This window comes from Coffea arabica, chromosome 11c (genome assembly GCF_036785885.1).
Source record: "Coffea arabica cultivar ET-39 chromosome 11c, Coffea Arabica ET-39 HiFi, whole genome shotgun sequence".
Taxonomy (NCBI): Eukaryota; Viridiplantae; Streptophyta; class Magnoliopsida; order Gentianales; family Rubiaceae; genus Coffea; species Coffea arabica.
In genome coordinates this window covers 15,964,781-15,979,421 of record NC_092330.1, presented here as the reverse complement: position 1 = coordinate 15,979,421, position 14,641 = coordinate 15,964,781, and positions in this window count along the sequence as shown.

Genomic DNA, 14,641 nt, shown 5'->3' with positions numbered 1-14,641 from the left:
TTGGAACAATACAATTTGATTAATGTCGATTCTTCTTGTTAAGAGATCTTCGAGCCTTTTCACTTGCTTTGGCAAGGGTTGTAAGCAATATTGCGTGTCGTCCTAGATTGTTCTACCGACCTATCCATTCGAGTAATCCCCTCTGTGGAGTCATCGTTCTAACGCCTATAATTAAATCTTATCGTCCAGCTTGATTCTAGGTTCCGCAATCCAAGCGTTGGACCACCTCGCTAGATCCTTGGGCAAACGTGCTACGTGTCTCGAAACGAGTTGATCGAGGACCGTATCAGTGACGTGTGTATGGATCGGGGCCCATGCAATGAGCTGGTCCGAGTTCCATTGGGTCCAGTCACACGTGTACGAGCCAAGTTCTTCAAGGAATCCCTCCAAGGCCTTGTTCGAATGGTCCAAGACCAACATAGAGTCCATAGGGATATTGAAGGCCAAGAAGGATACAAGCAAATCATCTACACCATGATCCAAGCCCATGGAGAGTCAAGCGGGCCCCCAAGTGATTGGGCCGAGTAGGGTCTTTAGGCCTTAATGTTGCTTAGAGTTAGATTAACTGCGTAATAGAAGCATGGGTCGGCCAATCTAGACACCAAGATGGCCGACTGCTCCTTTAGGGTTTTAGAAACCTCTAGCCTATAATAGGGCTTGCTTTGCAAGGGTTTTGGACACAAGTTGGATCAATACAATTTGATTAATGTCGATTCTTCTTGTTAAGAGATATTCGAGTCTTTTCACTTGCTTTGGCATGGGTTGTAAGCAATATTGCGTCTCGTCCTAGATTTTTCTACCGACCAATCCATTCGAGTAATCGCCTCTGTGGAGTCATCGTTCTAACGCCTATAATTAAATCTTATCGTCCCGCTTGATTCTAGGTTCTGCAATCCAAGCATTGGACCACCTCGCTAGATCCTTGGGCAAACGTGCTACGTGTCTCGAAACGAGTTGATGGAGGACCGTATCTATGACGAGTGTAAGGATCTGGGCCCACGCAATGAGCTGGTCCGAGTTCCATTGGGCCCCGTCACACGTGTACGATCCAAGTTCTTCAAGGAATCCCTCCAAGGCCTTGTTCGAATGGTCCAAGACCAACATGGAGTCCATAGGGATTTTGAAGGCCAAGAAGGATACAAGCAAATCATCTACACCATGATCCAAGCCTATGGAGAGTCAAGCGGGCCTCCAAGTGATTGGGCCGAATAGGGTCTTTAGGCCTTAATGTTGCTTAGGGTTGGATTAACTACGTAGTAGAAGCATGGGCCGGCCCGTCTTGATACCAAGATGGCCGACTGCTCTTTTAGGGTTTTCGTAGGGTTTTAGTAACCTCTAGCCTATAAAAGGGCTTGCATTATAAGGGTTTTGGACACAAGTTGGATCAATAACGTTTGGTTATTTTCGATTCTTCTTGTCAAGAGAGAGTCGAGCCTTTTTACTTGCCTTTGCAAGGGTTGTGAGCAATCTTGCGTCTCGTCCTAGACTGTTCTACCGACGTATCTGTTAGAGTAATCACCACTGTGGAGTCGTCGTTCTACCCCCTATAATCAAATCGTGTTGTCCGTTTGATTCTGGGTTCTGCAATCCAAGTGTTGGATCACCTCGCTAGATACTTGAGCAAACGTGCTATGTGTCTCGTAACGAGTTGATCATGGACCGTAACAGTAATGTGTGCAGGGATCATGGCCCACAAAATGATCCGGTCCGAGTTCCATTGGGCATAGTCACACATGCACGAGCCAAGCTCTTAAAGAAATCCCTCCAAGGCCTTGTTCAAATGGTCCAAGACCAACATGGAGTCCATAGGGATATTGAAGGCCTAGAAGGAGACAAGCAAAATATCTACATCATGATCCGAGCCCATGGAGAGTCAAGCGGGCCTCCAAGTGATTGGGCCGAGTTGGGTCTTTAGGCTTTAATGTTGCTTAGAGTTTGATTAACTGCGTAATAGAAGCATGGGTCGGCCAATCTGGATACCAAGATGGCCGACTGCTCCTTTAGGGTTTTAGAAACCTCTAGAGTATAAAAGGGCTTGCTTTTTGCAAGGGAATTGGACACGAGTTGGAACAATACAATTTGATTAATGTCGATCCTTCTTGTTAAGAGATATTCGAGCCTTTTCACCTGCTTTGGCAAGGGTTGTAAGCAATATTGCGTCTCGTCCAGGATTGTTCTACCGACCTAACCATTCGAGTAATCACCTCTGTGGAGTCATCGTTCCAACGCCTATAATTAAATCTTATCGTCCCACTTGATTCTAGGTTCCGCAATCCAAGCGTTGGACCACCTCGCTAGATCCTTGGGCAAACGTGCTACGTGTCTCGAAACGAGTTGATGGAGGACCGTATCAGTGATGTGTGTATGGATCAGGGCCCACGCAATGAGCTGGTCCGAGTTCCATTGGGCCCAGTCACACGTGTACGAGCCAAGTTCTTCAAGGAATCCCTCCAAGGCCTTGTTCGAATGGCCCAAGACCAACATAGAGCCCATAGGGATATTGAAGGCCAAGAAGGATACAAGCAAATCATCTACACCATGATCCAAGCCCTTGGAGAGTCAAGCGGGCCTCCAAGTGATTGGGCTGAGTAGGGTCTTTAGGCCTTAATGTTGCTTAGGGTTGGATTAACTACGTAGTAAAAGCATGGGCCGGCCGTCTTGATAACAAGATGGCCAACTGCTCTATTAGGGTTTTCGTAGGGTTTTAGTTACCTCTAACCTATAAAAGGGCTTGCATTATAAGGGTTTTGGACACAAGTTGGATCAATAAAGTTTGGTAAATTTCGATTCTTCTTGTCAAGAGAGAGTCGAGCCTTTTTACTTTCCTTTGCAAGGGTTGTGAGCAATCTTGCGTCTCATCCTAGACTGTTCTACCGACGTATCTATTAAAGTAATCACCATTGTGGAGTCGTCGTTCTACCCACTATAATTAAATCGTGTTGTCCGTTAGATTCAGGGTTCCGCAATCCAAGTGTTGAATCACCTCGCTAGATACTTGAGCAAACGTGCTATGTGTGTCGTAACGAGTTGATCAAGGACCGTATCAGTGATGTGTGCATGGATCATGGCCCACGAAATGATCCGGTCCGAGTTCCATTGGGCCTAGTCACACATGCACGAGCCAAGCTCTTAAAGAAATCCCTCCAAGGCCTTGTTCAAATGGTCCAAGACCAACATGGAGTCCATAGGGATATTGAAGGCCTAGAAGGAGACAAGCAAAACATCTACATCATGATCCAAGCCCATGGAGAGTCAAGTGGGCCTCCAAGTGATTGGGCCGAGTTGCGTCTTTAGGCTTTAATGTTGCTTGGGGTTTGATTAACTGCGTAATAGAAGCATGGGTCAGCCAATCTGGACACCAAGATGGCCGACTGCTCCTTTAGGGTTTTAGAAACCTCTAGCGTATAAAAGGGCTTGCTTTGCAAGGGAATTGGACACGAGTTGGAACAATACAATTTGATTAATGTCGTTTCTTCTTGTTAAGAGATATTCGAGCCTTTTCACCTGCTTTGGCAAGGGTTGTAAGCAATATTGCGTCTCGTCCTAGAATGTTCTACCGACCTATCCATTCGAGTAATCACATCTGTGGAGTCATCGTTCTAACGCCTATAATTAAATCTTATCGTCCCGCCTGATTCCAGGTTCCGCAATCCAAGCGTTGGACCACCTCGCTAGATCCTTGGGCAAACGTGCTACGTGCCTCGAAACGAGTTGACCGAGGACCGTATCAGTGATGTGTGTATGGATCAGGGCCCATGCAATGAGCTGGTCCGAGTTCCATTGGGCCCAGTAACACGTGTACGAGCCAAGTTCTTCAAGGAATCCCTCCAAGGCCTTGTTCGAATGGTCCAAGACCAACAAGGAGTCCATAGGGATATTGAAGGCCAAGAAGGATACAAGCAAATCATCTATACCATGATCCAAGCCCATGGAGAGTCAAGCGGGCCTCCAAGTGATTGGGCCGAGTAGGGTCATTAGGCCTTAATGTTGCTTAGGGTTGGATTAACTACGTAGTAGAAACATGGGCCGGCCCGTCTTGATACCAAGATGGCCGACTGTTCTTTTAGGGTTTTCGTAGGGTTTTAGTAACCTCAAGCCTATAAAAGGGCTTGCAATATAAGGGTTTTGGACACAAGTTGGATCAATAAAGTTTGGTTAATTTAGATTCTTCTTGTTAAGAGAGAGTCGAGCCTTTTTACTTGCCTTTGCAGGGGTTGCGAGCAATCTTGCGTCTCGTCCTAGATTGTTCTACCGACGTATCTATTAGAGTACTAACCACTGTGGAGTCGTCGTTCAACCCTCTATAATCAAATCGTGTCGTCCGTTTGATTCTAGGTTACGCAATCCAAGCGTTAGACCACTTCGCTGGATACTTGAGCAAACGTGCTATGTGTCTCGTAACGAGTTTATCAAGGACCGTATCAGTAGTGTGTGCATGGATCATGGCCCACGAAATGATCCTGTCCGAATTCCATTGGGCCTAGTCACACATGCACGAGCCAAGCTCTTAAAGAAATCCCTCCAAGGCCTTGTTCGAATGGTCCAAGACCAACATGGAGTCCATAGGGATATTGAAGGCCTAGAAGGAGACAAGCAAAACATCTACATCATGATCCAAGCCCATGGAGAGTCAAGCGGGCCTCCAAGTGATTGGGCCGAGTTGGGTCTTTAGGCTTTAATGTTGCTTGGGGTTTGAATAACTGCGTAATAGAAGCATGGGTCAGCCAATCTGGACACCAAGATGGCCGACTGCTCCTTTAGGGTTTTAGAAACCTCTAGCGTATAAAAGGGCTTGCTTTGCAAGGGAATTGGACACGAGTTGGAACAATACAATTTGATTAATGTCGATTCTTCTTGTTAAGAGATATTCGAGCCTTTTCACCTGCTTTGGCAAGGGTTGTAAGCAATATTGCGTCTCGTCCAAGATTGTTCTACCGACCTATCCATTCGAGTAATCACCTCTGTGGAGTCATCGTTCCAACGCCTATAATTAAATCTTATCGTCCCGCTTGATTCTAGGTTCCGCAATCCAAGCGTTGGACCACCTCGCTAGATCCTTGGGCAAACGTGCTAGGTGTCTCGAAACGAGTTGATCAAGGACCGTATCAGTGACGTGTGTATAGATCAGGGCCCACGCAATGAGCTGGTCCGAGTTCCATTGGGCCCAGTCACGGGTGTACGAGCCAAGTTCTTAAAGGAATCCCTCCAAGGCCTTGTTCGAATGGTCCAAGACCAACATGGAGTCCATAGGAATATTGAAGGCCAAGAAAGATACAAGCAAATCATCTACACCATGATCCAAGCCTATGGAGAGTCAAGCGGGCCTCCAAGTGATTGGGCTGAGTAGGGTCTTTAGGCCTTAATGTTGCTTAGGGTTCGATTGACTACGTAATAGAAGCATAGGTCGGCCAATCTAGACACCAAGATGGCCCACTGCTCCTTTAGGGTTTTAGAAACCTCTAGCGTATAAAAGGGCTTGCTTTGCAAGGGTTTTGGACACGCGTTGGATCAATACAATTTGATTAATGTCGATTCTTCTTGTTAAGAGATATTCGAGCCTTTTCACTTGCTTTGGCAAGGGTTGTAAGCAATATTGCGTCTCGTCCTAGATTGTTCTACCGACCTATCCATTCGAGTAATCACCTCTGTGGAGTCATCGTTCCAACGCCTATAATTAAATCTTATCGTCCCGTTTGATTCTAGGTTCCGCATTCCAAGCGTTAGACCACCTCGCTAGATCCTTGGGCAAACGTGCTACGTGTCTCAAAACGAGTTGATGGAGGACCGTATCTGTGACGTGTGTATGGATCAGGGCCCACGCAATGAGCTGGTCCGAGTTCCATTGGGCCCAGTCACACGTGTACGAGCCAAGTTCTTCAAGGAATCCCTCCAAGGCCTTGTTCGAATGGTCCAAGACCAACATGGAGTCCATAGGGATATTGAAGGCCAAGAAGGATACAAGCAAATCATCTACACCATGATCCAAGTCTATGGAGAGTCAAGCGGGCCTCCAAGTGATTGGGCCGAGTAAGGTCTTTAGGCCTTAATGTTGCTTAGGGTTGGATGAACTACGTAGTAGAAGCATGGGCCGGCCCGTCTTGATACCAAGATGGCCGACTACTCTTTTAAGGTTTTCGTAGGGTTTTAGTAACCTCTTGCCTATAAATGGGCTTGCATTATAAGGGTTTTGGACACAAGTTGGATCAATAAAGTTTGGTTAATTTCGATTCTTCTTGTCAAGAGAGAGTCGAGCCTTTTTACTTGCCATTGCAAGGGTTGTGAGCAATCTTGCGTCTCGTCCAAGATTGTTGTACCGACGTATCAGTTAGAGTAATTACCACTGTGGAGTCGTCGTTCTACCCCCTATAATCAAATCGTGTTGTCCGTATGATTCTGGGTTCCGCAATCCAAGCGTTGGATCACATCGGTAAATACTTGAGCAAACGTGCTATATTTCTCGTAACGAGTTTATGAAGGACCGTATCAGTGATGTGTGAATGGATCATGGCCCACAAAATGATCCGGTCCGAGTTCTATTGGGCCTAGTCACACATGCACGAGCCAAGCTCTTAAAGAAATCCCTACAAGGCCTTGTTCCAATGGTCCAAGACCAACATGGAGTCCACAGGGATATTGAAGGCCTAGAAGGAGACAAACAAAACATCTACACCATGATCCAAGCCCATGGAGAGTCAAGCGAGCCTCCAAGTGATTGGGCCGAGTTGGGTCTTTAGGCCTTAATGTTGCTTAGGGTTAGATTAACTGCGTAATAGAAGCATGGGTCGGCCAATCTATACACCACGATGGTGACTGCTCCTTTAGGATTTTAGAAACCTCTAGCCATTAAAAAGGCTTCCTTTGCATGGGTTTTGGACACAAGTTGGATCAATACAATTTGATTAATGTCGATTCTTCTTGTTAAGAGATATTCGAGCCTTTTCACTTACTTTTGCAAGGGTTGTCTGCAATATTACGTCTCGTCCTAGATTTTTCTACCGACGTATCTATTAGAGTACTCACCACTGTGGAGTCGTCGTTCTACCCCCTATAATCAAATCGTGTCGTTCGTTTGATTCTAGGTTACGCTATTCAAGCGTTGGACCACTTCGCTAGATACTTGTGCAAACGTGCTATGTGTCTCGTAACGAGTTGATCAAGGACCGTATCAGTAATGTGTGCATGGATCATGGTCCACGAAATTATCCGGTCCGAGTTCCATTGGGCCTAGTCACACATCCACGAGCCAAGCTCTTGAAGAAATCCCTCCAAGGCCTTGTTCAAATGCTCCAAGACCAACATGAAGTCCATAGGGATATTGAAGGCCAAGAAGGATACAAACAAATCATCTACACATTGATCCAAGCCCATGGAGAGTCAAGCGGGCCTCCAAGTGATTGTACTGAGTTGGGGCTTTAGGCCTTAATGGTGCTTAGGGTTAGATTAAATGAGTAATAGAAGCATGGGTCGGCCAATCCAGACACCAATATGGCCGACTGCTCCTTTAGGGTTTTAGAAACCTCTAGCCTATAAAAGGGCTTGCTTTGCAAGGGTTTTGGACACAAATTGGATCAATACAATTTGATTAATGTCGATTCTTCTTGTTAAGAGATATTCGAGCCTTTTCACTTGCTTTGGCAAGGGTTGTAAGCAATATTGCGTCTCGTCCTAGAATGTTCTACCGACCTATCCATTCGAGTAATCACCTCTGTGGAGTCATCGTTCTAACGCCTATAATTAAATCTTATCGTCCCGCCTGATTCCAGGTTCCGAAATCCAAGCGTTGGACCACCTCGCTAGATCCTTGGGCAAACGTGCTACGTGCCTCGAAACGAGTTGACCGAGGACCATATCAGTGATGTGTGTATGGATCAGGGCCCATGCAATGAGCTGGTCCCAGTTCCATTGGGCCCAGTAACACGTGTACGAGCCAAGTTCTTCAAGGAATCCCTCCAAGGCCTTGTTTGAATGGTCCAAGACCAACAAGGAGTCCATAGGGATATTGAAGGCCAAGAAGGATACAAGCAAATCATCTATACCATGATCCAAGCCCATGGAGAGTCAAGCGGGCCTCCAAGTGATTGGGCCGAGTAGGGTCTTTAGGCCTTAATGTTGCTTAGGGTTGGATTAACTACGTAGTAGAAACATGGGCCGACCGTCTTGATACCAAGATGGCCGACTGTTCTTTTACGGTTTTCGTAGGGTTTTAGTAACCTCTAGCCTATAAAAGGGCTTGCATTATAAGGGTTTTGGACACAAGTTGGATCAATAAAGTTTGGTTAATTTCGATTCTTCTTGTTAAGAGAGAGTCGAGCCTTTTTACTTGCCTTTGCAAGGGTTGCGAGCAATCTTGCGTCTCGTCCTAGATTGTTCTACTGACGTATCTATTAGAGTACTAACCACTGTGGAGTCGTCGTTCAACCCCCTATAATCAAATCGTGTCGTCCTTTTGATTCTAGGTTACGCAATCCAAGCGTTAGACCACTTCGCTAGATACTTGAGCAAACGTGCTATGTGTCTCGTAACGAGTTGATCAAGGACCGTATCAGTAGTGTGTGCATGGATCATGGCCCACGAAATGATCCGGTCCGAATTCCATTGGGCCTAGTCACACATGCACGAGCCAAGCTCTTAAAGAAATCCCTCCAAGGCCTTGTTCAAATGGTCCAAGACCAACATGGAGTCCATAGGGATATTGAAGGCCTAGAAGGAGACAAGCAAAACATCTACATCATGATCCAAGCCCATGGAGGGTCAAGCGGGCCTCCAAGTGATTGGGCCGAGTTGGGTCTTTAGGCTTTAATGTTGCTTGGGGTTTGATTAACTGCTTAATAGAAGCATGGGTCAGCCAATCTGGACACCAAGATGGCCGACTGCTCCTTTAGGGTTTTAGAAACCTCTAGCGTATAAAAGGGCTTGCTTTACAAGGGAATTGGACACGAGTTGGAACAATACAATTTGATTAATGTCGATTCTTCTTGTTAAGAGATATTCGAGCCTTTTCACCTGCTTTGGCAAGGGTTGTAAGCAATATTGCGTCTCGTCCAAGATTGTTCTACCGACCTATCCATTCGAGTAATCACCTCTGTGGAGTCATCGTTCCAACGCCTATAATTAAATCTTATCGTCCCGTTTGATTCTAGGTTCCGCAATCCAAGCGTTAGACCACCTCGCTAGATCTTTGGGCAAACGTGCTAGGTGTCTCAAAACGAGTTGATGGAGGATCGTATCTGTGACGTGTGTATGGATCAGGGCCCACGCAATGAGCTGGTCCGAGTTCCATTGGGCCCAGTCACACGTGTACGAGCCAAGTTCTTCAAGGAATCCCTCCAAGGCCTTGTTCGAATGGTCCAAGACCAACATGGAGTCCATAGGGATATTGAAGGCCAAGAAGGATACAAGCAAATCATCTACACCATGATCCAAGTCTATGGAGAGTCAAGCGGGCCTCCAAGTGATTGGGCCGAGTAGGGTCTTTAGGCCTTAATGTTGCTTCGGGTTGGATGAACTACGTAATAGAAGCATGGGCCGGCCCGTCTTGATACCAAGATGGCCGACTACTCTTTTAGGGTTTTCGTAGGGTTTTAGTAACCTCTTGCCTATAAATGGGCTTGCATTATAAGGGTTTTGGACACAAGTTGGATCAATAAAGTTTGGTTAATTTCGATTCTTCTTGTCAAGAGAGAGTCGAGCCTTTTTACTTGCCATTGCAAGGGTTGTGAGCAATCTTGCGTCTCGTCCAAGATTGTTGTACCGACGTATCTGTTAGAGTAATTACCACTGTGGAGTCGTCGTTCTACCCCCTATAATCAAATCGTGTTGTCCGTATGATTCTGGGTTCCGCAATCCAAGCGTTGGATCACATCGGTAAATACTTGAGCAAACGTGCTATATTTCTCGTAACGAGTTTATCAAGGACCGTATCAGTGATGTGTGAATGGATCATGGCCCACAAAATGATCCGGTCCGAGTTCTATTGGGCCTAGTCACACATGCACGAGCCAAGCTCTTAAAGAAATCCCTCCAAGGCCTTGCTCCAATGGTCCAAGACCAACATGGAGTCCACAGGGATATTGAAGGCCTAGAAGGAGACAAACAAAACATCTACACCATGATCCAAGCCCATGGAGAGTCAAGCGAGCCTCCAAGTGATTGGGCCGAGTTGGGTCTTTAGGCCTTAATGTTGCTTAGGGTTAGATTAACTGCGTAATAGAAGCATGGGTCGGCCAATCTATACACCACGATGGTGACTGCTCCTTTAGGATTTTAGAAACCTCTAGCCAATAAGAAGGCTTCCTTTGCATGGGTTTTGGACACAAGTTGGATCAATACAATTTGATTAATGTAGATTCTTCTTGTTAAGAGATATTCGAGCCTTTTCACTTACTTTTGCAAGGGTTGTCTGTGATATGAACCAAGAGACACCAGTGCGAACTATTCGAGTTCCCCTAGGACCCGTAACTCGAGCACGAGCTAACAAGATGAGGAAGGAACTCCAAGGACTTGTTCATGAGATACAAGGCCAAGAAATTGTCCCCAAGGTCATTGAGGGGCTTGAGCATGAAGGAATGAAAGTCATCCATGTAGTGCACGCCAAAGAGAACCATGTGTGACCCTTCTCTAGTCACATTTGCTGTTTTAGTTAAGTCATTGTAATAAGGGCTTAATGGTCCATAGCCTTGCTTTATTTACCTAAGCGATGATCTCATAAGGTTATTTACCTAAGCAATGACCTCATAAGGTTGTTTACCTAAGGGATGACCTCATAAGGTTTGGTCAAGCCCACAATTCTTAGTCTTATGGAATAGTCAAGCCTACAATTGTTAGTCTTAGTCAAGACCACAACTCTAGACTAGTTCCACATTTAGTTGGTCATCTCTATGTAAGGCTATAAATAGCCCACACTTCCAATGGTTTAGGCATTCAATCAATAAATCAGATTTTGAGAGTTTTCTTGGTTTCTCCAAGGCTTCTTGAATACCTTAGCATTTCTCTAGGTGTTCGTGACTTATCAATCTAGAATCGCACTAGGTTGTGGCGTCTTCTACCATTATACCAAGGTTCGTTAACCACGTGATTAACGGGTTGAGGTCATCCGCTTCAAACTTGGTGTCCTCTTGTCGATCCTGAAGCTAATCTTTTACGGGTTTCGTCACAAGGTTGGCGACGTTCGTATCAGTTGGTATCAGAGCTAATTAAGAGGTATCACGTTATATCCTTTTTTTTTTATTTGCTTTTCGAGTCAAGTTGTCGAAAATTCTGTTTTCGTGTTCTAAGTTGCTATCCGCAATTTCCAGATTTGTTACTTCGTGTTCTTGCGTTATTTTTCCAGATTTGTTACGACATAAACTTGTGTCTAGTTGTTGTTAATTGCTGTGGTTAGCCTGGTTTGGTCCAGCCTTTTTTTTGTGTGTCTTATTCTTGATTCCTTGTTTGAGTCTTGTTTCTATCCTGTTATATCCATTCAATTCCAGTCTTTTGTTCTATTTGATCATTCGAGGTTACTGTTCATCCGAAAAAAATCAGTTTGTAGCAAGGGTTTTAGAGTCCTATCTGTGTTCTTGTTTACATACAAAAAAAAAAAAAAATAGCTGGCTAACCTTACAAAAATTCCTGGAAATCTGTCTTGACCAAAACTTGGGTTTCTTGAAGTTCCTGATTGTTTAAAACCACAATCTTGAAGTTCTTGGAACTTTAGTTAGGATTCTTGAAGCCAACCAAAATCTGTCTTGATCAAATCGTGAAATCTTGGATTGTTTAGGGAGGAAATCATCTTCAATTTTGTGTTTCTTGAATTCTGGGAATTAACATCTTGAATTCTTGAAAGAATCTTGAAGTTTCTGGGTTTTGGGAACCAAATCTTGGTAAACAACAAGGCTGCAAATTTTCAGCTGCCAAAATCCTTGTCTTCACCACAACAATCTTCTTTCTTGACTAAGAACATTTTAGCCACGAAATTTGGCTCTTCTTGGCTGATTAGAAAACAAAAACAAAGGAAGAAGAAGAATATTCAGCCTATTCAAGTCAAATTTCCCAACCTATTCAAGTCAAATTTTCCAACCTGTTCAAGTCAAATTTTCCACCCTTGTTCCCAAAAACAACCAAATCAGTTCCAATCTTGAACTTGACCTTAGAATTTATGGGAACCAGCAAATAGGAAGACTAATCCTTGTTTCCAAAGGATTAAAGAAGAAAAGTCAGCCTTGGGTTTCCAAAACAGTCCTACCACAACACAAATTCATCTTCCATTCGGATTCCATCTTTGCAACCATTGGGGAATTTCTGTCCAATCATTAATTCTGGAAATTTTCGTGCATCATTAGGTTAGTTTTAAGTGTCATTCTGAATCCTCTAAGTGTCCATTTATCTACCAAAACACTGCCCAGAAATGCAGCAACCAGCAGCTCAAAATTCCAGTTTTGGGTAGAGTTTTTGTCTAGGATCCTTAAAATTCAACTTTGAGTCATTCATTGAGTCGTGGTCAGTCCCTTCATCTTTTGTTCTTTTTTCGTTCAAAGTGCTACAATCTTGTGACCCTGGTTGGTAAGTCGATCCACACTAGAAGGAGTTCTAACTTCTTCGAGGAGTTGACCGAGGAGCCTTGAAAATACCTTGGTGAGTTCTTAGAGTGTTCAAACACGAGAGCGAGAGTAAACACGTGAGGAAGTGTGCGAGATAAACTTTGCTTCTTTCCATTATTATTTTTTTTTACCCTACCATGGCTAACGAGGGGGGAGCAAGCTCCCAAGCTTTTGATCTTAAACTTTTCACAGAAGCAATCAAAGGCGAATTGGGACGCATGATGGACCAAAAACTTGAACTGATGCACCAACGCATTGACAGCTTAGAGTTGTCTCATGGAAGCTCCAAAGGCAGCCGTGGAAAGGCTTATGCACATGAGTCTAGCGACTCTAACTCAGACAACAACTATGAGCATAAGCAAAGTAGGTCCAAGCGTGATGCTAGGCCTTCAAATGACCACATTCCGGGCATAAAGATGAAAATTCCGCCTTTCCAAGGACGATCAGACCCTGATGCCTACTTAGAGTGGGAGAAGCGGATTGAACTTGTTTTCGACTGCAATACTTACTCGGAAGAGCAAAAGGTCAAGTTGGCCGTGGTCGAATTCACCGACTACGCCGTTGTGTGGTGGGATCAACTCTCCACTAGTCGAAGGAGGAGTCGTGAACCTACCATACAAACTTGGACAGAGCTAAGACGACTAATGAGGAAGCGTTTCGTACCTAGTCACTACTACCGTGACTTGTACCAAAAGCTTCAAAGCCTCAACCAAGGAGCACGAAGTGTCGAGGACTATCACAAAGAAATGGAAATACTCATGCTACGGGCAGACATCATGGAGGATCGAGAAGCAACAATGGCACGCTTCTTGAACGGACTAAGGCCCGAAATCGCTGACCAAGTAGAGTTACACCACTATGTGGAACTTGGGGATTTGGTGGAAAAGGCCATCAAGATTGAAAGGAGGATTAAGAGGAGGGGTTCGACTCGGAGTTACTCCAACTTTTCACCCTCTTATCTCCGAACTACACCACCAAAGAAAGAGGATAAAGGGCCGAGTAATTCCATCCCTTCAAGACCAAGGCCGGATATGACTAAGTGGGAGTCTACGGCAACACCAAAGACTGCCATTGAGTCGAGCATGGGGCGAAATCGAGATACTAGATGCTTCAAATGCCAAGGCCGAGGGCATATTGCTAGCCAATGCCCGAACCAACGCACTATGATCATCTTACCCAATGGTGAGTTTTTCACCGATGATGAGGATGAGAAGGAGGAGTTGCCATCCCTTGAGGAAGAAGAGGAAGCATTACCCGTCGATGAACGAGTTGGACTCGTTGTCAGACGAGCCTTAGCAACCCAAGTGAAAGCTGCCGACCATGCACAAAGGGAGAACATTTTCTACACCCGTTGCTATATCAAAGGCAAGGTATGTAGTTTGATCATAGATGGAGGTAGTTGTGCTAACGTCGCTAGTGCCTTGATGGTGGAGAAACTAGCACTACCCACTCTACGACATCCAACACCTTATCGTTTGCAATGGTTGAATGATAGTGGGGATGTTCGTGTGACCAAGCAAGTCCAAGTACCTTTCCGAATTGGAAAGTATGAGGACGTGGTGTTATGCGACGTGGTCCCTATGCAAGCATGTCACATACTATTGGGGAGACCATGGCAATTCGACAAGGGAGTTACATTCGATGGCATTACCAATAAATACTCCTTCAAGCAAGGCGAGAAGAGGATTGTGCTTGTGCCACTCACTCCTATCCAAGTTCGTGAAGATCAAGAAAGCCTGAACAAGGAGAGCGAGCTTGAGAATGAGAAGAAAAAAATAGAAAAAATCGAGAGCTCAACAGGAAATGATAAGGCCGAGAAAATTGAGAGGAAAAAGACATATAGTGAGCCGGCCAAAATTGAAAAGAGAGAGAAAAGGCAAAGTCTATTGATAAAAGCCAATGTAGTAAGAAAAGCTTTGAGTGTTAATACACCCATCTTTGTACTTTTGTGCAAAGAGGTGTTGGTTGTTACAAGTGATCTTACTAACACTCTACCATCTAGTATTGTCTCTCTTTTGCAGGATTATGAGGATGTCTTTCCCGATGAGATTCCAAATGGACTA